At 39.3% G+C, this 25,113-nt stretch overlaps 5 non-coding genes across 5 annotated transcripts; all 5 read left to right on the forward strand.

Moving 5' to 3' along the window:
* Window positions 1-1,512: 1,512 nt before the first annotated feature.
* TRNAS-GCU (transfer RNA serine (anticodon GCU)) lies at window positions 1,513-1,594 on the forward strand. The gene has a single exon. It is a non-coding gene; the product is annotated as a tRNA-Ser (tRNA).
* A 1,526-nt stretch (window positions 1,595-3,120) lies between these two features.
* On the forward strand, window positions 3,121-3,202 carry TRNAS-GCU (transfer RNA serine (anticodon GCU)). Its single transcript has one exon. It is a non-coding gene; the product is annotated as a tRNA-Ser (tRNA).
* A 14,053-nt stretch (window positions 3,203-17,255) lies between these two features.
* Window positions 17,256-17,337, forward strand: TRNAS-GCU (transfer RNA serine (anticodon GCU)). The gene has a single exon. It is a non-coding gene; the product is annotated as a tRNA-Ser (tRNA).
* A 1,280-nt stretch (window positions 17,338-18,617) lies between these two features.
* TRNAS-GCU (transfer RNA serine (anticodon GCU)) lies at window positions 18,618-18,699 on the forward strand. The gene has a single exon. It is a non-coding gene; the product is annotated as a tRNA-Ser (tRNA).
* Window positions 18,700-22,408: 3,709 nt separating this feature from the next.
* TRNAS-GCU (transfer RNA serine (anticodon GCU)) lies at window positions 22,409-22,490 on the forward strand. Its single transcript has one exon. It is a non-coding gene; the product is annotated as a tRNA-Ser (tRNA).
* Window positions 22,491-25,113: the final 2,623 nt, after the last annotated feature.

Here is a 25,113-nt window from a genome sequence, read left to right on the forward strand (position 1 = left end):
CCACAAGTTGGAAATAAGCACCATTTTTCCCATTGATACCTATAGCATAACAATAATGCTTGTCTTCAAACAACTTATTCAAACAAAAATTCACATTATTATCATCCCCAATCTGTAACTGTAAAAATAACGCAAATTAGAGCTCAAATCAAAATTATTTTGATTGAGTCCAGAAAACAAGAGCACACCCTGTCTTTTCCTCACCTCGGCAAAGAGAACCAATTTACCCTGACACTTGACGGCAAAATCGACAGGAAAAAAGCACACATTTTTCCCCCCGATGTGTAGTGCATAACACTAAGGCTTGTCTTAAAAACAACTAACACAAACAAAAATTCACATTATTATCATCCCCAATCTGTAACTGTAAAAATAACACAAATTAGAGATACGGCCACCGTGCACTTCACCGACTGCGTCTAACAGCATGCGTGCGCCACTGTCAGACGAGGTGACCGAGTGGTTAAGGCGATGGACTGCTAATCCATTGTGCTCTGCACGCATCGGTTCGAATCCCATCTTCGTCGACTTTTCTACAAAACTCTGTTCCTCAGAGAACTTTGTAAACTCACGTTACTGTCTGTGTTAGTCAACCGTCATTTATTTGCAAGGCTATTTTAATGGAGGTTCCAGGGAATTTTTACACCATAAATAGGCACAGAGTCGCATTCATGGCAGTTCCACAAGTTGGAAATAAGCACCATTTTTCCCATTGATACCTATAGCATAACAATAATGCTTGTCTTAAAAACAACTTATTCAAACAAAAATTCACATTATTATCATCCCCAATCTGTAACTGTAAAAATAACGCAAATTAGAACTCAAATCAAAATTATTTTGATTGAGTCCAGAAAACAAGAGCACACCCTGTCTTTTCCTCACCTCGGCAAAGAGAATCCCATCTTCGTCGACTTTTCTACAAAACTCTGTTCCTCAGAGAACTTTGTAAACTCACGTTACTGTCTGTGTTAGTCAACCGTCATTTATTTGCAAGGCTATTTTAATGGAGGGTCCAGGGAATTTTTACACCATAAATAGGCACAGAGTCGCATTCATGGCAGTTCCACAAGTTGGAAATAAGCACCATTTTTCCCATTGATACCTATAGCATAACAATAATGCTTGTCTTAAAAACAACTTATTCAAACAAAAATTCACATTATTATCATCCCCAATCTGTAACTGTAAAAATAACGCAAATTAGAGCTCAAATCAAAATTATTTTGATTGAGTCCAGAAAACAAGAGCACACCCTGTCTTTTCCTCACCTCGGCAAAGAGAACCAATTTGCCCTGACACTTGACGGCAAAATCGACAGGAAAAAAGCACACATTTTTCCCCCCGATGTGTAGTGCATAACACTAAGGCTTGTCTTAAAAACAACTAACACAAACAAAAATTCACATTATTATCATCCCCAATCTGTAACTGTAAAAATAACACAAATTAGAGATACGGCCACCGTGCACTTCACCGACTGCGTCTAACAGCATGCGTGCGCCACTGTCAGACGAGGTGGCCGAGTGGTTAAGGCGATGGACTGCTAATCCATTGTGCTCTGCACGCATGGGTTCGAATCCCATCTTCGTCGACTTTTCTACAAAACTCTGTTCCTCAGAGAACTTTGTAAACTCACGTTACTGTCTGTGTTAGTCAACTGTCATTTATTTGCAAGGCTATTTTAATGGAGGGTCCAGGGAATTTTTACACCATAAATAGGCACAGAGTCGCATTCATGGCAGTTCCACAAGTTGGAAATAAGCACCATTTTTCCCATTGATACCTATAGCATAACAATAATGCTTGTCTTAAAAACAACTTATTCAAACAAAAATTCACATTATTATCATCCCCAATTTTTAACTGTAAAAAATAATGCAAATTAGAGCTCAAATCAAAATTATTTTGATTGAGTCCAGAAAACAAGAGCACACCATGTCTTTTCCTCACCTCGGCAAAGAGAACCAATTTGCCCTGACACTTGACGGCAAAATCGACAGGAAAAAAGCACACATTTTCCCCCCCGATGTGTAGTGCATAACACTAAGGCTTGTCTTAAAAACAACTAACACAAACAAAAATTCACATTATTATCATCCCCAATCTGTAACTGTAAAAATAATGCAAATTAGAGCTCAAATCAAAATTATTTTGATTTAGTCCAGAAAACAAGAGCACACCCTGTCTTTTCCTCACCTCGGCAAAGAGAACCAATTTGCCCTGACACTTGACGGCAAAATCGACAGGAAAAAAGCACACATTTTTCCCCCCGATGTGTAGTGCATAACACTAAGGCTTGTCTTAAAAACAACTAACACAAACAAAAATTCACATTATTATCATCCCCAATCTGTAACTGTAAAAATAACACAAATTAGAGATACGGCCACCGTGCACTTCACCGACTGCGTCAAACAGCATGCGTGCGCCACTGTTAGACGAGGTGGCCGAGTGGTTAAGGCGATGGACTGCTAATCCATTATTCTCTGCACGCATGGGTTCGAATCCCATCTTCGTCGACTTTTCTACAAAACTCTGTTCCTCAGAGAACTTTGTAAACTCACGTTACTGTCTGTGTTAGTCAACCGTCATTTATTTGCAAGGCTATTTTAATGGAGGGTCCAGGGAATTTTTACACCATAAATAGGCACAGAGTCGCATTCATGGCAGTTCCACAAGTTGGAAATAAGCACCATTTTTCCCATTGATACCTATAGCATAACAATAATGCTTGTCTTAAAACAACTTATTCAAACAAAAATTCACATTATTATCATCCCCAATCTGTAACTGTAAAAATAACGCAAATTAGAGCTCAAATCAAAATTATTTTGATTGAGTCCAGAAAACAAGAGCACACCCTGTCTTTTCCTCACCTCGGCAAAGAGAACCAATTTGCCCTGACACTTGACGGCAAAATCGACAGGAAAAAAGCACACATTTTTCCCCCCGATGTGTAGTGCATAACACTAAGGCTTGTCTTAAAAACAACTAACACAAACAAAAATTCACATTATTATCATCCCCAATCTGTAACTGTAAAAATAACACAAATTAGAGATACGGCCACCGTGCACTTCACCGACTGCGTCTAACAGCATGCGTGCGCCACTGTCAGACGAGGTGGCCGAGTGGTTAAGGCGATGGACTGCTAATCCATTGTGCTCTGCACGCATGGGTTCGAATCCCATCTTCGTCGACTTTTCTACAAAACTCTGTTCCTCAGAGAACTTTGTAAATTCACGTTACTGTCTGTGTTAGTCAACTGTCATTTATTTGCAAGGCTATTTTAATGGAGGGTCCAGGGAATTTTTACACCATAAATAGGCACAGAGTCGCATTCATGGCAGTTCCACAAGTTGGAAATAAGCACCATTTTTCCCATTGATACCTATAGCATAACAATAATGCTTGTCTTAAAAACAACTTATTCAAACAAAAATTCACATTATTATCATCCCCAATCTGTAACTGTAAAAATAACGCAAATTAGAGCTCAAATCAAAATTATTTTGATTGAGTCCAGAAAACAAGAGCACACCATGTCTTTTCCTCACCTCGGCAAAGAGAACCAATTTGCCCTGACACTTGACGGCAAAATCGACAGGAAAAAAGCACACATTTTTCCCCCCGATGTGTAGTGCATAACACTAAGGCTTGTCTTAAAAACAACTAACACAAACAAAAATTCACATTATTATCATCCCCAATCTGTAACTGTAAAAATAACACAAATTAGAGATACGGCCACCGTGCACTTCACCGACTGCGTCTAACAGCATGCGTGCGCCGGTGACCGAGTGGTTAAGGCGATGGACTGCTAATCCATTGTGCTCTGCACGCATCGGTTCGAATCCCATCTTCGTCGACTTTTCTACAAAACTCTGTTCCTCAGAGAACTTTGTAAACTCACGTTACTGTCTGTGTTAGTCAACCGTCATTTATTTGCAAGGCTATTTTAATGGAGGGTCCAGGGAATTTTTACACCATAAATAGGCACAGAGTCGCATTCATGGCAGTTCCACAAGTTGGAAATAAGCACCATTTTTCCCATTGATACCAATAGCATAACAATAATGCTTGTCTTAAAAACAACTTATTCAAACAAAAATTCACATTATTATCATCCCCAATCTGTAACTGTAAAAATAACGCAAATTAGAGCTCAAATCAAAATTATTTTGATTGAGTCCAGAAAACAAGAGCACACCCTGTCTTTTCCTCACCTCGTCAAAGAGAACCAATTTGCCCTGACACTTGACGGCAAAATCGACAGGAAAAAAGCACACATTTTTCCCCCCGATGTGTAGTGCATAACACTAAGGCTTGTCTTAAAAACAACTAACACAAACAAAAATTCACATTATTATCATCCCCAATCTGTAACTGTAAAAATAACACAAATTAGAGATACGGCCACCGTGCACTTCACCGACTGCGTCTAACAGCATGCGTGCGCCACTGTCAGACGAGGTGACCGAGTGGTTAAGGCGATGGACTGCTAATCCATTGTGCTCTGCACGCATCGGTTCGAATCCCATCTTCGTCGACTTTTCTACAAAACTCTGTTCCTCAGAGAACTTTGTAAACTCACGTTACTGTCTGTGTTAGTCAACTGTCATTTATTTGCAAGGCTATTTTAATGGAGGGTCCAGGGAATTTTTACACCATAAATAGGCACAGAGTCGCATTCATGGCAGTTCCACAAGTTGGAAATAAGCACCATTTTTCCCATTGATACCTATAGCATAACAATAATGCTTGTCTTAAAAACAACTTATTCAAACAAAAATTCACATTATTATCATCCCCAATCTGTAACTGTAAAAATAACGCAAATTAGAGCTCAAATCAAAATTATTTTGATTGAGTCCAGAAAACAAGAGCACACCCTGTCTTTTCCTCACCTCGGCAAAGAGAACCAATTTGCCCTGACACTTGACGGCAAAATCGACAGGAAAAAAGCACACATTTTTCCCCCCGATGTGTAGTGCATAACACTAAGGCTTGTCTTAAAAACAACTAACACAAACAAAAATTCACATTATTATCATCCCCAATCTGTAACTGTAAAAATAACACAAATTAGAGATACGGCCACCGTGCACTTCACCGACTGCGTCTAACAGCATGCGTGCGCTACTGTCAGCCGAGGTGACCGAGTGGTTAAGGCGATGGACTGCTAATCCATTGTGCTCTGCACGCATCGGTTCGAATCCCATCTTCGTCGACTTTTCTACAAAACTCTGTTCCTCAGAGAACTTTGTAAACTCACGTTACTGTCTGTGTTAGTCAACTGTCATTTATTTGCAAGGCTATTTTAATGGAGGGTCCAGGGAATTTTTACACCATAAATAGGCACAGAGTCGCATTCATGGCAGTTCCACAAGTTGGAAATAAGCACCATTTTTCCCATTGATACCTATAGCATAACAATAATGCTTGTCTTCAAACAACTTATTCAAACAAAAATTCACATTATTATCATCCCCAATCTGTAACTGTAAAAATAACGCAAATTAGAGCTCAAATCAAAATTATTTTGATTGAGTCCAGAAAACAAGAGCACACCCTGTCTTTTCCTCACCTCGGCAAAGAGAACCAATTTGCCCTGACACTTGACGGCAAAATCGACAGGAAAAAAGCACACATTTTTCCCCCCGATGTGTAGTGCATAACACTAAGGCTTGTCTTAAAAACAACTAACACAAACAAAAATTCACATTATTATCATCCCCAATCTGTAACTGTAAAAATAACACAAATTAGAGATACGGCCACCGTGCACTTCACCGACTGCGTCTAACAGCATGCGTGCGCCACTGTCAGACGAGGTGACCGAGTGGTTAAGGCGATGGACTGCTAATCCATTGTGCTCTGCACGCATCGGTTCGAATCCCATCTTCGTCGACTTTTCTACAAAACTCTGTTCCTCAGAGAACTTTGTAAACTCACGTTACTGTCTGTGTTAGTCAACTGTCATTTATTTGCAAGGATATTTTAATGGAGGGTCCAGGGAATTTTTACACCATAAATAGGCACAGAGTCGCATTCATGGCAGTTCCACAAGTTGGAAATAAGCACCATTTTTCCCATTGATACCTATAGCATAACAATAATGCTTGTCTTCAAACAACTTATTCAAACAAAAATTCACATTATTATCATCCCCAATCTGTAACTGTAAAAATAACGCAAATTAGAGCTCAAATCAAAATTATTTTGATTGAGTCCAGAAAACAAGAGCACACCCTGTCTTTTCCTCACCTCGGCAAAGAGAACCAATTTGCCCTGACACTTGACGGCAAAATCGACAGGAAAAAAGCACACATTTTTCCCCCCGATGTGTAGTGCATAACACTAAGGCTTGTCTTAAAAACAACTAACACAAACAAAAATTCACATTATTATCATCCCCAATCTGTAACTGTAAAAATAACACAAATTAGAGATACGGCCACCGTGCACTTCACCGACTGCGTCTAACAGCATGCGTGCGCCACTGTCAGACGAGGTGACCGAGTGGTTAAGGCGATGGACTGCTAATCCATTGTGCTCTGCACGCATCGGTTCGAATCCCATCTTCGTCGACTTTTCTACAAAACTCTGTTCCTCAGAGAACTTTGTAAACTCACGTTACTGTCTGTGTTAGTCAACTGTCATTTATTTGCAAGGATATTTTAATGGAGGGTCCAGGGAATTTTTACACCATAAATAGGCACAGAGTCGCATTCATGGCAGTTCCACAAGTTGGAAATAAGCACCATTTTTCCCATTGATACCTATAGCATAACAATAATGCTTGTCTTAAAAACAACTTATTCAAACAAAAATTCACATTATTATCATCCCCAATCTGTAACTGTAAAAATAACGCAAATTAGAGCTCAAATCAAAATTATTTTGATTGAGTCCAGAAAACAAGAGCACACCCTGTCTTTTCCTCACCTCGGCAAAGAGAACCAATTTGCCCTGACACTTGACGGCAAAATCGACAGGAAAAAAGCACACATTTTTCCCCCCGATGTGTAGTGCATAACACTAAGGCTTGTCTTAAAAACAACTAACACAAACAAAAATTCACATTATTATCATCCCCAATCTGTAACTGTAAAAATAACACAAATTAGAGATACGGCCACCGTGCACTTCACCGACTGCGTCTAACAGCATGCGTGCGCCACTGTCAGACGAGGTGACCGAGTGGTTAAGGCGATGGACTGCTAATCCATTGTGCTCTGCACGCATCGGTTCGAATCCCATCTTCGTCGACTTTTCTACAAAACTCTGTTCCTCAGAGAACTTTGTAAACTCACGTTACTGTCTGTGTTAGTCAACTGTCATTTATTTGCAAGGATATTTTAATGGAGGGTCCAGGGAATTTTTACACCATAAATAGGCACAGAGTCGCATTCATGGCAGTTCCACAAGTTGGAAATAAGCACCATTTTTCCCATTGATACCTATAGCATAACAATAATGCTTGTCTTAAAAACAACTTATTCAAACAAAAATTCACATTATTATCATCCCCAATCTGTAACTGTAAAAATAACGCAAATTAGAGCTCAAATCAAAATTATTTTGATTGAGTCCAGAAAACAAGAGCACACCCTGTCTTTTCCTCACCTCGGCAAAGAGAACCAATTTGCCCTGACACTTGACGGCAAAATCGACAGGAAAAAAGCACACATTTTTCCCCCCGATGTGTAGTGCATAACACTAAGGCTTGTCTTAAAAACAACTAACACAAACAAAAATTCACATTATTATCATCCCCAATCTGTAACTGTAAAAATAACACAAATTAGAGATACGGCCACCGTGCACTTCACCGACTGCGTCTAACAGCATGCGTGCGCCACTGTCAGACGAGGTGGCCGAGGCGATGGACTGCTAATCCATTGTGCTCTGCACGCATGGGTTCGAATCCCATCTTCGTCGACTGTTCTACAAAACTCTGTTCCTCAGAGAACTTTGTAAACTCACGTTACTGTCTGTGTTAGTCAACTGTCATTTATTTGCAAGGCTATTTTAATGGAGGGTCCAGGGAATTTTTACACCATAAATAGGCACAGAGTCGCATTCATGGCAGTTCCACAAGTTGGAAATAAGCACCATTTTTCCCATTGATACCTATAGCATAACAATAATGCTTGTCTTAAAAACAACTTATTCAAACAAAAATTCACATTATTATCATCCCCAATCTGTAACTGTAAAAATAACGCAAATTAGAGCTTTAATCAAAATTATTTTGATTGAGTCCAGAAAACAAGAGCACACCATGTCTTTTCCTCACCTCGGCAAAGAGAACCAATTTGCCCTGACACTTGACGGCAAAATCGACAGGAAAAAAGCACACATTTTTCCCCCCGATGTGTAGTGCATAACACTAAGACTTGTCTTAAAACAACTTATTCAAACAAAAATTCACATTATTATCATCCCCAATCTGTAACTGTAAAAATAACGCAAATTAGAGCTCAAATCAAAATTATTTTGATTGAGTCCAGAAAACAAGAGCACACCCTGTCTTTTCCTCACCTCGGCAAAGAGAACCAATTTGCCCTGACACTTGACGGCAAAATCGACAGGAAAAAAGCACACATTTTTCCCTCTGATGTGTAGTGCATAACACTAAGGCTTGTCTTAAAAACAACTAACACAAACAAAAATTCACATTATTATCATCCCCAATCTGTAACTGTAAAAATAACACAAGTTAGAGATACGGCCACCGTGCACTTCACCGACTGCGTCTAACAGCATGCGTGCGCCACTGTCAGACGAGGTGACCGAGTGGTTAAGGCGATGGACTGCTAATCCATTGTGCTCTGCACGCATCGGTTCGAATCCCATCTTCGTCGACTTTTCTACAAAACTCTGTTCCTCAGAGAACTTTGTAAACTCACGTTACTGTCTGTGTTAGTCAACTGTCATTTATTTGCAAGGCTATTTTAATGGAGGGTCCAGGGAATTTTTACACCATAAATAGGCACAGAGTCGCATTCATGGCAGTTCCACAAGTTGGAAATAAGCACCATTTTTCCCATTGATACCTATAGCATAACAATAATGCTTGTCTTAAAAACAACTTATTCAAACAAAAATTCACATTATTATCATCCCCAATCTGTAACTGTAAAAATAACGCAAATTAGAGCTCAAATCAAAATTATTTTGATTGAGTCCAGAAAACAAGAGCACACCCTGTCTTTTCCTCACCTCGTCAAAGAGAACCAATTTGCCCTGACACTTGATGGCAAAATCGACAGGAAAAAAGCACACATTTTTTCCCCCGATGTGTAGTGCATAACACTAAGGCTTGTCTTAAAAACAACTAACACAAACAAAAATTCACATTATTATCATCCCCAATCTGTAACTGTAAAAATAACACAAATTAGAGATACGGCCACCGTGCACTTCACCGACTGCGTCTAACAGCATGCGTGCGCCATTGTCAGACGAGGTGGCCGAGTAGTTAAGGCGATGGACTGCTAATCCATTGTGCTCTGCATGCATGGGTTAAAATCCCAACTTCGTCGACTTTTCTACAAAACTCTGTTCTTCAGAGAACTTTGTAAACTCACGTTACTGTCTGTGTTAGTCAACCGTCATTTATTTGCAAGGCTATTTTAATGGAGGGTCCAGGGAATTTTTACACCATAAATAGGCACAGAGTCGCATTCATGGCAGTTCCACAAGTTGGAAAAAAGCACCATTTTTCCCATTGATACCTATAGCATAACAATAATGCTTGTTTTAAAAACAACTTATTCAAACAAAAATTCACATTATTATCATCCCCAATTTTTAACTGTAAAAATAATGCAAATTAGAGCTCAAATCAAAATTATTTTGATTGAGTCCAGAAAACAAGAGCACACCCTGTCTTTTCCTCACCTCGGCAAAGAGAATCCCATCTTCGTCGACTTTTCTACAAAACTCTGTTCCTCAGAGAACTTTGTAAACTCACGTTACTGTCTGTGTTAGTCAACCGTCATTTATTTGCAAGGCTATTTTAATGGAGGGTCCAGGGAATTTTTACACCATAAATAGGCACAGAGTCGCATTCATGGCAGTTCCACAAGTTGGAAATAAGCACCATTTTTCCCATTGATACCTATAGCATAACAATAATGCTTGTCTTAAAAACAACTTATTCAAACAAAAATTCACATTATTATCATCCCCAATCTGTAACTGTAAAAATAACGCAAATTAGAGCTCAAATCAAAATTATTTTGATTGAGTCCAGAAAACAAGAGCACACCCTGTCTTTTCCTCACCTCGGCAAAGAGAACCAATTTGCCCTGACACTTGACGGCAAAATCGACAGGAAAAAAAGCACACATTTTCCCCCCCCGATGTGTAGTGCATAACACTAAGGCTTGTCTTAAAAACAACTAACACAAACAAAAATTCACATTATTATCATCCCCAATCTGTAACTGTAAAAATAACGCAAATTAGAGCTCAAATCAAAATTATTTTGATTGAGTCCAGAAAACAAGAGCACACCCTGTCTTTTCCTCACCTCGGCAAAGAGAACCAATTTGCCCTGACACTTGACGGCAAAATCGACAGGAAAAAAAGCACACATTTTCCCCCCCCGATGTGTAGTGCATAACACTAAGGCTTGTCTTAAAAACAACTAACACAAACAAAAATTCACATTATTATCATCCCCAATCTGTAACTGTAAAAATAACACAAATTAGAGATACGGCCACCGTGCACTTCACCGACTGCGTCTAACAGCATGCGTGCGCCACTGTCAGACGAGGTGGCCGAGTGGTTAAGGCGATGGACTGCTAATCCATTGTGCTCTGCACACATCGGTTCGAATCCCATCTTTGTCGACTTTTCTACAAAACTCTGTTCCTCAGAGAACTTTGTAAACTCACGTTACTGTCTGTGTTAGTCAACTGTCATTTATTTGCAAGGCTATTTTAATGGAGGGTCCAAGGAATTTTTACACCATAAATAGGCACAGAGTCGCATTCATGGCAGTTCCACAAGTTGGAAATAAGCACCATTTTTCCCATTGATACCTATAGCATAACAATAATGCTTGTCTTAAAAACAACTTATTCAAACAAAAATTCACATTATTATCATCCCCAATCTGTAACTGTAAAAATAACGCAAATTAGAGCTCAAATCAAAATTATTTTGATTGAGTCCAGAAAACAAGAGCACACCCTGTCTTTTCCTCACCTCGTCAAAGAGAACCAATTTGCCCTGACACTTGATGGCAAAATCGACAGGAAAAAAGCACACATTTTTTCCCCCGATGTGTAGTGCATAACACTAAGGCTTGTCTTAAAAACAACTAACACAAACAAAAATTCACATTATTATCATCCCCAATCTGTAACTGTAAAAATAACACAAATTAGAGATACGGCCACCGTGCACTTCACCGACTGCGTCTAACAGCATGCGTGCGCCATTGTCAGACGAGGTGGCCGAGTGGTTAAGGCGATGGACTGCTAATCCATTGTGCTCTGCATGCATGGGTTAGAATCCCAACTTCGTCGACTTTTCTACAAAACTCTGTTCTTCAGAGAACTTTGTAAACTCACGTTACTGTCTGTGTTAGTCAACCGTCATTTATTTGCAAGGCTATTTTAATGGAGGTTCCAGGGAATTTTTACACCATAAATAGGCACAGAGTCGCATTCATGGCAGTTCCACAAGTTGGAAATAAGCACCATTTTTCCCATTGATACTTATAGCATAACAATAATGCTTGTCTTAAAAACAACTTATTCAAACAAAAATTCACATTATTATCATCCCCAATCTGTAACTGTAAAAATAACGCAAATTAGAGCTCAAATCAAAATTATTTTGATTGAGTCCAGAAAACAAGAGCACACCCTGTCTTTTCCTCACCTCGGCAAAGAGAACCAATTTGCCCTGACACTTGACGGCAAAATCGACAGGAAAAAAGCACACATTTTTCCCCCCGATGTGTAGTGCATAACACTAAGGCTTGTCTTAAAAACAACTAACACAAACAAAAATTCACATTATTATCATCCCCAATCTGTAACTGTAAAAATAACACAAATTAGAGATACGGCCACCGTGCACTTCACCGACTGCGTCAAACAGCATGCGTGCGCCACTGTTAGACGAGGTGGCCGAGTGGTTAAGGCGATGGACTGCTAATCCATTGTGCTCTGCATGCATGGGTTCGAATCCCATCTTCGTCGACTTTTCTACAAAACTCTGTTCCTCAGAGAACTTTGTAAACTCACGTTACTGTCTGTGTTAGTCAACTGTCATTTATTTGCAAGGCTATTTTAATGGAGGGTCCAGGGAATTTTTACACCATAAATAGGCACAGAGTCGCATTCATGGCAGTTCCACAAGTTGGAAATAAGCACCATTTTTCCCATTGATACCTATAGCATAACAATAATGATTGTCTTAAAAACAACTTATTCAAACAAAAATTCACATTATTATCATCCCCAATTTTTAACTGTAAAAATAATGCAAATTAGAGCTCAAATCAAAATTATTTTGATTGAGTCCAGAAAACAAGAGCACACCATGTCTTTTCCTCACCTCGGCAAAGAGAACCAATTTGCCCTGACACTTGACGGCAAAATCGACAGGAAAAAAGCACACATTTTCCCCCCCGATGTGTAGTGCATAACACTAAGGCTTGTCTTAAAAACAACTAACACAAACAAAAATTCACATTATTATCATCCCCAATCTGTAACTGTAAAAATAACGCAAATTAGAGCTCAAATCAAAATTATTTTGATTGAGTCCAGAAAACAAGAGCACACCCTGTCTTTTCCTCACCTCGGCAAAGAGAACCAATTTGCCCTGACACTTGACGGCAAAATCGACAGGAAAAAAGCACACATTTTTCCCCCCGATGTGTAGTGCATAACACTAAGGCTTGTCTTAAAAACAACTAACACAAACAAAAATTCACATTATTATCATCCCCAATCTGTAACTGTAAAAATAACACAAATTAGAGATACGGCCACCGTGCACTTCACCGACTGCGTCAAACAGCATGCGTGCGCCACTGTTAGACGAGGTGGGCGAGTGGTTAAGGCGATGGACTGCTAATCCATTGTGCTCTGCACGCATGGGTTCGAATCCCATCTTCGTCGACTTTTCTACAAAACTCTGTTCCTCAGAGAACTTTGTAAACTCACGTTACTGTCTGTGTTAGTCAACCGTCATTTATTTGCAAGGCTATCTTAATGGAGGTTCCAGGGAATTTTTACACCATAAATAGGCACAGAGTCGCATTCATGGCAGTTCCACAAGTTGGAAATAAGCACCATTTTTCCCATTGATACCTATAGCATAACAATAATGCTTGTCTTAAAAACAACTTATTCAAACAAAAATTCACATTATTATCATCCCCAATCTGTAACTGTAAAAATAACGCAAATTAGAGCTCAAATCAAAATTATTTTGATTGAGTCCAGAAAACAAGAGCACACCCTGTCTTTTCCTCACCTCGGCAAAGAGAACCAATTTGCCCTGACACTTGACGGCAAAATCGACAGGAAAAAAGCACACATTTTTCCCCCCGATGTGTAGTGCATAACACTAAGGCTTGTCTTAAAAACAACTAACACAAACAAAAATTCACATTATTATCATCCCCAATCTGTAACTGTAAAAATAACACAAATTAGAGATACGGCCACCGTGCACTTCACCGACTGCGTCTAACAGCATGCGTGCGCCATTGTCAGACGAGGTGGCCGAGTAGTTAAGGCGATGGACTGCTAATCCATTGTGCTCTGCATGCATGGGTTAAAATCCCAACTTCGTCGACTTTTCTACAAAACTCTGTTCTTCAGAGAACTTTGTAAACTCACGTTACTGTCTGTGTTAGTCAACCGTCATTTATTTGCAAGGCTATTTTAATGGAGGGTCCAGGGAATTTTTACACCATAAATAGGCACAGAGTCGCATTCATGGCAGTTCCACAAGTTGGAAAAAAGCACCATTTTTCCCATTGATACCTATAGCATAACAATAATGCTTGTTTTAAAAACAACTTATTCAAACAAAAATTCACATTATTATCATCCCCAATTTTTAACTGTAAAAATAATGCAAATTAGAGCTCAAATCAAAATTATTTTGATTGAGTCCAGAAAACAAGAGCACACCCTGTCTTTTCCTCACCTCGGCAAAGAGAATCCCATCTTCGTCGACTTTTCTACAAAACTCTGTTCCTCAGAGAACTTTGTAAACTCACGTTACTGTCTGTGTTAGTCAACCGTCATTTATTTGCAAGGCTATTTTAATGGAGGGTCCAGGGAATTTTTACACCATAAATAGGCACAGAGTCGCATTCATGGCAGTTCCACAAGTTGGAAATAAGCACCATTTTTCCCATTGATACCTATAGCATAACAATAATGCTTGTCTTAAAAACAACTTATTCAAACAAAAATTCACATTATTATCATCCCCAATCTGTAACTGTAAAAATAACGCAAATTAGAGCTCAAATCAAAATTATTTTGATTGAGTCCAGAAAACAAGAGCACACCCTGTCTTTTCCTCACCTCGGCAAAGAGAACCAATTTGCCCTGACACTTGATGGCAAAATCGACAGGAAAAAAGCACACATTTTTCCCCCCGATGTGTAGTGCATAACACTAAGGCTTGTCTTAAAAACAACTAACACAAACAAAAATTCACATTATTATCATCCCCAATCTGTAACTGTAAAAATAACACAAATTAGAGATACGGCCACCGTGCACTTCACCGACTGCGTCTAACAGCATGCGTGCGCCACTGTCAGACGAGGTGGCCGAGTGGTTAAGGCGATGGACTGCTAATCCATTGTGCTCTGCACGCATCGGTTCGAATCCCATCTTCGTCGACTTTTCTACAAAACTCTGTTCCTCAGAGAACTTTGTAAACTCACGTTACTGTCTGTGTTAGTCAACTGTCATTTATTTGCAAGGCTATTTTAATGGAGGGTCCAGGGAATTTTTACACCATAAATAGGCACAGAGTCGCATTCATGGCAGTTCCACAAGTTGGAAATAAGCACCATTTTTCCCATTGATACCTATAGCATAACAATAATGCTTGTCTTAAATACAACTTATTCAAACAAAAATTCACATTATTATCATCCCCAATCTGTAACTGTAAAAATAACGCAAATTAGAGCTCAAATCAAAATTATTTTGATTGAGTCCAGAAAACAAGAGCACACCCTGTCTTTTCCTCACCTCGTCAAAGAGAACCAATTTGCCCTGACACTTGACGGCAAAATCGACAGGAAAAAAGCACACATTTTTTCCCCCGATGTGTAGTGCATAACACTAAGGCTTGTCTTAAAAACAACTAACACAAACAAAAATTCACATTATTATCATCCCCAATCTGTAACTGTAAAAATAACACAAATTAGAGATACGGCCACCGTGCACTTCACCGACTGCGTCTAACAGCATGCGTGCGCCATTGTCAGACGAGGTGGCCGAGTAGTTAAGGCGATGGACTGCTAATCCATTGTGCTCTGCATGCAGGGGTTAGAATCCCAACTTCGTCGACTTTTCTACAAAACTCTGTTCTTCAGAGAACTTTGTAAACTCACGTTACTGTCTGTGTTAGTCAACCGTCATTTATTTGCAAGGCTATTTTAATGGAGGGTCCAGGGAATTTTTACACCATAAATAGGCACAGAGTCGCATTCATGGCAGTTCCACAAGTTGGAAAAAAGCACCATTTTTCCCATTGATACCTATAGCATAACAATAATGCTTGTTTTAAAAACAACTTATTCAAACAAAAATTCACATTATTATCATCCCCAATTTTTAACTGTAAAAATAATGCAAATTAGAGCTCAAATCAAAATTATTTTGATTGAGTCCAGAAAACAAGAGCACACCCTGTCTTTTCCTCACCTCGGCAAAGAGAATCCCATCTTCGTCGACTTTTCTACAAAACTCTGTTCCTCAGAGAACTTTGTAAACTCACGTTACTGTCTGTGTTAGTCAACTGTCATTTATTTGCAAGGCTATTTTAATGGAGGGTCCAGGGAATTTTTACACCATAAATAGGCACAGAGTCGCATTCATGGCAGTTCCACAAGTTGGAAATAAGCACCATTTTTCCCATTGATACCTATAGCATAACAATAATGCTTGTCTTAAAAACAACTTATTCAAACAAAAATTCACATTATTATCATCCCCAATCTGTAACTGTAAAAATAACGCAAATTAGAGCTCAAATCAAAATTATTTTGATTGAGTCCAGAAAACAAGAGCACACCCTGTCTTTTCCTCACCTCGGCAAAGAGAACCAATTTGCCCTGACACTTGACGGCAAAATCGACAGGAAAAAAGCACACATTTTTCCCCCCGATGTGTAGTGCATAACACTAAGGCTTGTCTTAAAAACAACTAACACAAACAAAAATTCACATTATTATCATCCCCAATCTGTAACTGTAAAAATAACACAAATTATAGATACGGCCACCGTGCACTTCACCGACTGCGTCAAACAGCATGCGTGCGCCACTGTTAGACGAGGTGGGCGAGTGGTTAAGGCGATGGACTGCTAATCCATTGTGCTCTGCACGCATGGGTTCGAATCCCATCTTCGTCGACTTTTCTACAAAACTCTGTTCCTCAGAGAACTTTGTAAACTCACGTTACTGTATGTGTTAGTCAACCGTCATTTATTTGCAAGGCTATTTTAATGGAGGTTCCAGGGAATTTTTACACCATAAATAGGCACAGAGTCGCATTCATGGCAGTTCCACAAGTTGGAAATAAGCACCATTTTTCCCATTGATACCTATAGCATAACAATAATGCTTGTCTTAAAAACAACTTATTCAAACAAAAATTCACATTATTATCATCCCCAATCTGTAACTGTAAAAATAACGCAAATTAGAGCTCAAATCAAAATTATTTTGATTGAGTCCAGAAAACAAGAGCACACCCTGTCTTTTCCTCACCTCGGCAAAGAGAACCAATTTGCCCTGACACTTGACGGCAAAATCGACAGGAAAAAAGCACACATTTTTCCCCCCGATGTGTAGTGCATAACACTAAGGCTTGTCTTAAAAACAACTAACACAAACAAAAATTCACATTATTATCATCCCCAATCTGTAACTGTAAAAATAACACAAATTAGAGATACGGCCACCGTGCACTTCACCGACTGCGTCAAACAGCATGCGTGTGCCACTGTTAGACGAGGTGGCCGAGTGGTTAAGGCGATGGACTGCTAATCCATTGTGCTCTGCACGCATGGGTTCGAATCCCATCTTCGTCGACTTTTCTACAAAACTCTGTTCCTCAGAGAACTTTGTAAACTCACGTTACTGTCTGTGTTAGTCAACTGTCATTTATTTGCAAGGCTATTTTAATGGAGGGTCCAGGGAATTTTTACACCATAAATAGGCACAGAGTCGCATTCATGGCAGTTCCACAAGTTGGAAATAAGCACCATTTTTCCCATTGATATCTATAGCATAACAATAATGCTTGTCTTAAAAACAACTTATTCAAACAAAAATTCACATTATTATCATCCCCAATCTGTAACTGTAAAAATAACGCAAATTAGAGCTCAAATCAAAATTATTTTGATTGAGTCCAGAAAACAAGAGCACACCCTGTCTTTTCCTCACCTCGGCAAAGAGAACCAATTTGCCCTGACACTTGACGGCAAAATCGACAGGAAAAAAGCACACATTTTTCCCCCCGATGTGTAGTGCATAACACTAAGGCTTGTCTTAAAAACAACTAACACAAACAAAAATTCACATTATTATCATCCCCAATCTGTAACTGTAAAAATAACACAAATTAGAGATACGGCCACCGTGCACTTCACCGACTGCGTCAAACAGCATGCGTGCGCCACTGTTAGACGAGGTGGGCGAGTGGTTAAGGCGATGGACTGCTAATCCATTGTGCTCTGCACGCATGGGTTCGAATCCCATCTTCGTCGACTTTTCTACAAAACTCTGTTCCTCAGAGAACTTTGTAAACTCACGTTACTGTATGTGTTAGTCAACCGTCATTTATTTGCAAGGCTATTTTAATGGAGGTTCCAGGGAATTTTTACACCATAAATAGGCACAGAGTCGCATTCATGGCAGTTCCACAAGTTGGAAATAAGCACCATTTTTCCCATTGATACCTATAGCATAACAATAATGCTTGTCTTAAAAACAACTTATTCAAACAAAAATTCACATTATTATCATCCCCAATCTGTAACTGTAAAAATAACGCAAATTAGAGCTCAAATCAAAATTATTTTGATTGAGTCCAGAAAACAAGAGCACACCCTGTCTTTTCCTCACCTCGGCAAAGAGAACCAATTTGCCCTGACACTTGACGGCAAAATCGACAGGAAAAAAGCACACATTTTTCCCCCCGATGTGTAGTGCATAACACTAAGGCTTGTCTTAAAAACAACTAACACAAACAAAAATTCACATTATTATCATCCCCAATCTGTAACTGTAAAAATAACACAAATTAGAGATACGGCCACCGTGCACTTCACCGACTGCGTCAAACAGCATGCGTGTGCCACTGTTAGACGAGGTGGCCGAGTGGTTAAGGCGATGGACTGCTAATCCATTGTGCTCTGCACGCATGGGTTCGAATCCCATCTTCGTCGACTTTTCTACAAAACTCTGTTCCTCAGAGAACTTTGTAAACTCACGTTACTGTCTGTGTTAGTCAACCGTCATTTATTTGCAAGGCTATTTTAATGGAGGGTCCAGGGAGTTTTTACACCATAAATAGGCACAGAGTCGCATTCATGGCAGTTCCACAAGTTGGAAATAAGCACCATTTTTCCCATTGATACCTATAGCATAACAATAATGCTTGTCTTAAATACAACTTATTCAAACAAAAATTCACATTATTATCATCCCCAATCTGTAACTGTAAAAATAACGCAAATTAGAGCTCAAATCAAAATTATTTTGATTGAGTCCAGAAAACAAGAGCACACCCTGTCTTTTCCTCACCTCGTCAAAGAGAACCAATTTGCCCTGACACTTGACGGCAAAATCGACAGGAAAAAAGCACACATTTTTTCCCCCGATGTGTAGTGCATAACACTAAGGCTTGTCTTAAAAACAACTAACACAAACAAAAATTCACATTATTATCATCCCCAATCTGTAACTGTAAAAATAACACAAATTAGAGATACGGCCACCGTGCACTTCACCGACTGCGTCTAACAGCATGCGTGCGCCATTGTCAGACGAGGTGGCCGAGTAGTTAAGGCGATGGACTGCTAATCCATTGTGCTCTGCATGCATGGGTTAGAATCCCAACTTCGTCGACTTTTCTACAAAACTCTGTTCTTCAGAGAACTTTGTAAACTCACGTTACTGTCTGTGTTAGTCAACCGTCATTTATTTGCAAGGCTATTTTAATGGAGGGTCCAGGGAATTTTTACACCATAAATAGGCACAGAGTCGCATTCATGGCAGTTCCACAAGTTGGAAAAAAGCACCATTTTTCCCATTGATACCTATAGCATAACAATAATGCTTGTTTTAAAAACAACTTATTCAAACAAAAATTCACATTATTATCATCCCCAATTTTTAACTGTAAAAATAATGCAAATTAGAGCTCAAATCAAAATTATTTTGATTGAGTCCAGAAAACAAGAGCACACCCTGTCTTTTCCTCACCTCGGCAAAGAGAATCCCATCTTCGTCGACTTTTCTACAAAACTCTGTTCCTCAGAGAACTTTGTAAACTCACGTTACTGTCTGTGTTAGTCAACTGTCATTTATTTGCAAGGCTATTTTAATGGAGGGTCCAGGGAATTTTTACACCATAAATAGGCACAGAGTCGCATTCATGGCAGTTCCACAAGTTGGAAATAAGCACCATTTTTCCCATTGATACCTATAGCATAACAATAATGCTTGTCTTAAAAACAACTTATTCAAACAAAAATTCACATTATTATCATCCCCAATCTGTAACTGTAAAAATAACGCAAATTAGAGCTCAAATCAAAATTATTTTGATTGAGTCCAGAAAACAAGAGCACACCCTGTCTTTTCCTCACCTCGGCAAAGAGAACCAATTTGCCCTGACACTTGACGGCAAAATCGACAGGAAAAAAGCACACATTTTTCCCCCCGATGTGTAGTGCATAACACTAAGGCTTGTCTTAAAAACAACTAACACAAACAAAAATTCACATTATTATCATCCCCAATCTGTAACTGTAAAAATAACACAAATTAGAGATACGGCCACCGTGCACTTCACCGACTGCGTCAAACAGCATGCGTGCGCCACTGTTAGACGAGGTGGGCGAGTGGTTAAGGCGATGGACTGCTAATCCATTGTGCTCTGCACGCATGGGTTCGAATCCCATCTTCGTCGACTTTTCTACAAAACTCTGTTCCTCAGAGAACTTTGTAAACTCACGTTACTGTCTGTGTTAGTCAACCGTCATTTATTTGCAAGGCTATTTTAATGGAGGTTCCAGGGAATTTTTACACCATAAATAGGCACAGAGTCGCATTCATGGCAGTTCCACAAGTTGGAAATAAGCACCATTTTTCCCATTGATACCTATAGCATAACAATAATGCTTGTCTTAAAAACAACTTATTCAAACAAAAATTCACATTATTATCATCCCCAATCTGTAACTGTAAAAATAACGCAAATTAGAGCTCAAATCAAAATTATTTTGATTGAGTCCAGAAAACAAGAGCACACCCTGTCTTTTCCTCACCTCGGCAAAGAGAACCAATTTGCCCTGACACTTGACGGCAAAATCGACAGGAAAAAAGCACACATTTTTCCCCCCGATGTGTAGTGCATAACACTAAGGCTTGTCTTAAAAACAACTAACACAAACAAAAATTCACATTATTATCATCCCCAATCTGTAACTGTAAAAATAACACAAATTAGAGATACGGCCACCGTGCACTTCACCGACTGCGTCTAACAGCATGCGTGCGCCACTGTCAGACGAGGTGGCCGAGTGGTTAAGGCGATGGACTGCTAATCCATTGTGCTCTGCACGCATCGGTTCGAATCCCATCTTCGTCGACTTTTCTACAAAACTCTGTTCCTCAGAGAACTTTGTAAACTCACGTTACTGTCTGTGTTAGTCAACTGTCATTTATTTGCAAGGCTATTTTAATGGAGGGTCCAGGGAATTTTTACACCATAAATAGGCACAGAGTCGCATTCATGGCAGTTCCACAAGTTGGAAATAAGCACCATTTTTCCCATTGATACCTATAGCATAACAATAATGCTTGTCTTAAAAACAACTTATTCAAACAAAAATTCACATTATTATCATCCCCAATCTGTAACTGTAAAAATAACGCAAATTAGAGCTCAAATCAAAATTATTTTGATTGAGTCCAGAAAACAAGAGCACACCCTGTCTTTTCCTCACCTCGTCAAAGAGAACCAATTTGCCCTGACACTTGACGGCAAAATCGACAGGAAAAAAGCACACATTTTTTCCCCCGATGTGTAGTGCATAACACTAAGGCTTGTCTTAAAAACAACTAACACAAACAAAAATTCACATTATTATCATCCCCAATCTGTAACTGTAAAAATAACACAAATTAGAGATACGGCCACCGTGCACTTCACCGACTGCGTCTAACAGCATGCGTGCGCCATTGTCAGACGAGGTGGCCGAGTAGTTAAGGCGATGGACTGCTAATCCATTGTGCTCTGCATGCATGGGTTAGAATCCCAACTTCGTCGACTTTTCTACAAAACTCTGTTCCTCAGAGAACTTTGTAAACTCACGTTACTGTATGTGTTAGTCAACCGTCATTTATTTGCAAGGCTATTTTAATGGAGGTTCCAGGGAATTTTTACACCATAAATAGGCACAGAGTCGCATTCATGGCAGTTCCACAAGTTGGAAATAAGCACCATTTTTCCCATTGATACCTATAGCATAACAATAATGCTTGTCTTAAAAACAACTTATTCAAACAAAAATTCACATTATTATCATCCCCAATCTGTAACTGTAAAAATAACGCAAATTAGAGCTCAAATCAAAATTATTTTGATTGAGTCCAGAAAACAAGAGCACACCCTGTCTTTTCCTCACCTCGGCAAAGAGAACCAATTTGCCCTGACACTTGACGGCAAAATCGACAGGAAAAAAGCACACATTTTTCCCCCCGATGTGTAGTGCATAACACTAAGGCTTGTCTTAAAAACAACTAACACAAACAAAAATTCACATTATTATCATCCCCAATCTGTAACTGTAAAAATAACACAAATTAGAGATACGGCCACCGTGCACTTCACCGACTGCGTCAAACAGCATGCGTGTGCCACTGTTAGACGAGGTGGCCGAGTGGTTAAGGCGATGGACTGCTAATCCATTGTGCTCTGCACGCATGGGTTCGAATCCCATCTTCGTCGACTTTTCTACAAAACTCTGTTCCTCAGAGAACTTTGTAAACTCACGTTACTGTCTGTGTTAGTCAACCGTCATTTATTTGCAAGGCTATTTTAATGGAGGGTCCAGGGAGTTTTTACACCATAAATAGGCACAGAGTCGCATTCATGGCAGTTCCACAAGTTGGAAATAAGCACCATTTTTCCCATTGATACCTATAGCATAACAATAATGCTTGTCTTAAATACAACTTATTCAAACAAAAATTCACATTATTATCATCCCCAATCTGTAACTGTAAAAATAACGCAAATTAGAGCTCAAATCAAAATTATTTTGATTGAGTCCAGAAAACAAGAGCACACCCTGTCTTTTCCTCACCTCGTCAAAGAGAACCAATTTGCCCTGACACTTGACGGCAAAATCGACAGGAAAAAAGCACACATTTTTTCCCCCGATGTGTAGTGCATAACACTAAGGCTTGTCTTAAAAACAACTAACACAAACAAAAATTCACATTATTATCATCCCCAATCTGTAACTGTAAAAATAACACAAATTAGAGATACGGCCACCGTGCACTTCACCGACTGCGTCTAACAGCATGCGTGCGCCATTGTCAGACGAGGTGGCCGAGTAGTTAAGGCGATGGACTGCTAATCCATTGTGCTCTGCATGCATGGGTTAGAATCCCAACTTCGTCGACTTTTCTACAAAACTCTGTTCTTCAGAGAACTTTGTAAACTCACGTTACTGTCTGTGTTAGTCAACCGTCATTTATTTGCAAGGCTATTTTAATGGAGGGTCCAGGGAATTTTTACACCATAAATAGGCACAGAGTCGCATTCATGGCAGTTCCACAAGTTGGAAAAAAGCACCATTTTTCCCATTGATACCTATAGCATAACAATAATGCTTGTTTTAAAAACAACTTATTCAAACAAAAATTCACATTATTATCATCCCCAATTTTTAACTGTAAAAATAATGCAAATTAGAGCTCAAATCAAAATTATTTTGATTGAGTCCAGAAAACAAGAGCACACCATGTCTTTTCCTCACCTCGGCAAAGAGAACCAATTTGCCCTGACACTTGACGGCAAAATCGACAGGAAAAAAGCACACATTTTCCCCCCCGATGTGTAGTGCATAACACTAAGGCTTGTCTTAAAAACAACTAACACAAACAAAAATTCACATTATTATCATCCCCAATCTGTAACTGTAAAAATAACGCAAATTAGAGCTCAAATCAAAATTATTTTGATTGAGTCCAGAAAACAAGAGCACACCCTGTCTTTTCCTCACCTCGGCAAAGAGAACCAATTTGCCCTGACACTTGACGGCAAAATCGACAGGAAAAAAGCACACATTTTTCCCCCCGATGTGTAGTGCATAACACTAAGGCTTGTCTTAAAAACAACTAACACAAACAAAAATTCACATTATTATCATCCCCAATCTGTAACTGTAAAAATAACACAAATTAGAGATACGGCCACCGTGCACTTCACCGACTGCGTCAAACAGCATGCGTGCGCCACTGTTAGACGAGGTGGGCGAGTGGTTAAGGCGATGGACTGCTAATCCATTGTGCTCTGCACGCATGGGTTCGAATCCCATCTTCGTCGACTTTTCTACAAAACTCTGTTCCTCAGAGAACTTTGTAAACTCACGTTACTGTCTGTGTTAGTCAACCGTCATTTATTTGCAAGGCTATCTTAATGGAGGTTCCAGGGAATTTTTACACCATAAATAGGCACAGAGTCGCATTCATGGCAGTTCCACAAGTTGGAAATAAGCACCATTTTTCCCATTGATACCTATAGCATAACAATAATGCTTGTCTTAAAAACAACTTATTCAAACAAAAATTCACATTATTATCATCCCCAATCTGTAACTGTAAAAATAACGCAAATTAGAGCTCAAATCAAAATTATTTTGATTGAGTCCAGAAAACAAGAGCACACCCTGTCTTTTCCTCACCTCGGCAAAGAGAACCAATTTGCCCTGACACTTGACGGCAAAATCGACAGGAAAAAAGCACACATTTTTCCCCCCGATGTGTAGTGCATAACACTAAGGCTTGTCTTAAAAACAACTAACACAAACAAAAATTCACATTATTATCATCCCCAATCTGTAACTGTAAAAATAACACAAATTAGAGATACGGCCACCGTGCACTTCACCGACTGCGTCTAACAGCATGCGTGCGCCATTGTCAGACGAGGTGGCCGAGTAGTTAAGGCGATGGACTGCTAATCCATTGTGCTCTGCATGCATGGGTTAAAATCCCAACTTCGTCGACTTTTCTACAAAACTCTGTTCTTCAGAGAACTTTGTAAACTCACGTTACTGTCTGTGTTAGTCAACCGTCATTTATTTGCAAGGCTATTTTAATGGAGGGTCCAGGGAATTTTTACACCATAAATAGGCACAGAGTCGCATTCATGGCAGTTCCACAAGTTGGAAAAAAGCACCATTTTTCCCATTGATACCTATAGCATAACAATAATGCTTGTTTTAAAAACAACTTATTCAAACAAAAATTCACATTATTATCATCCCCAATTTTTAACTGTAAAAATAATGCAAATTAGAGCTCAAATCAAAATTATTTTGATTGAGTCCAGAAAACAA

The sequence above is a fragment of the Pelobates fuscus genome, chromosome 1, assembly GCF_036172605.1.
Source record: "Pelobates fuscus isolate aPelFus1 chromosome 1, aPelFus1.pri, whole genome shotgun sequence".
In the NCBI taxonomy this organism is placed as follows: Eukaryota; Metazoa; Chordata; class Amphibia; order Anura; family Pelobatidae; genus Pelobates; species Pelobates fuscus.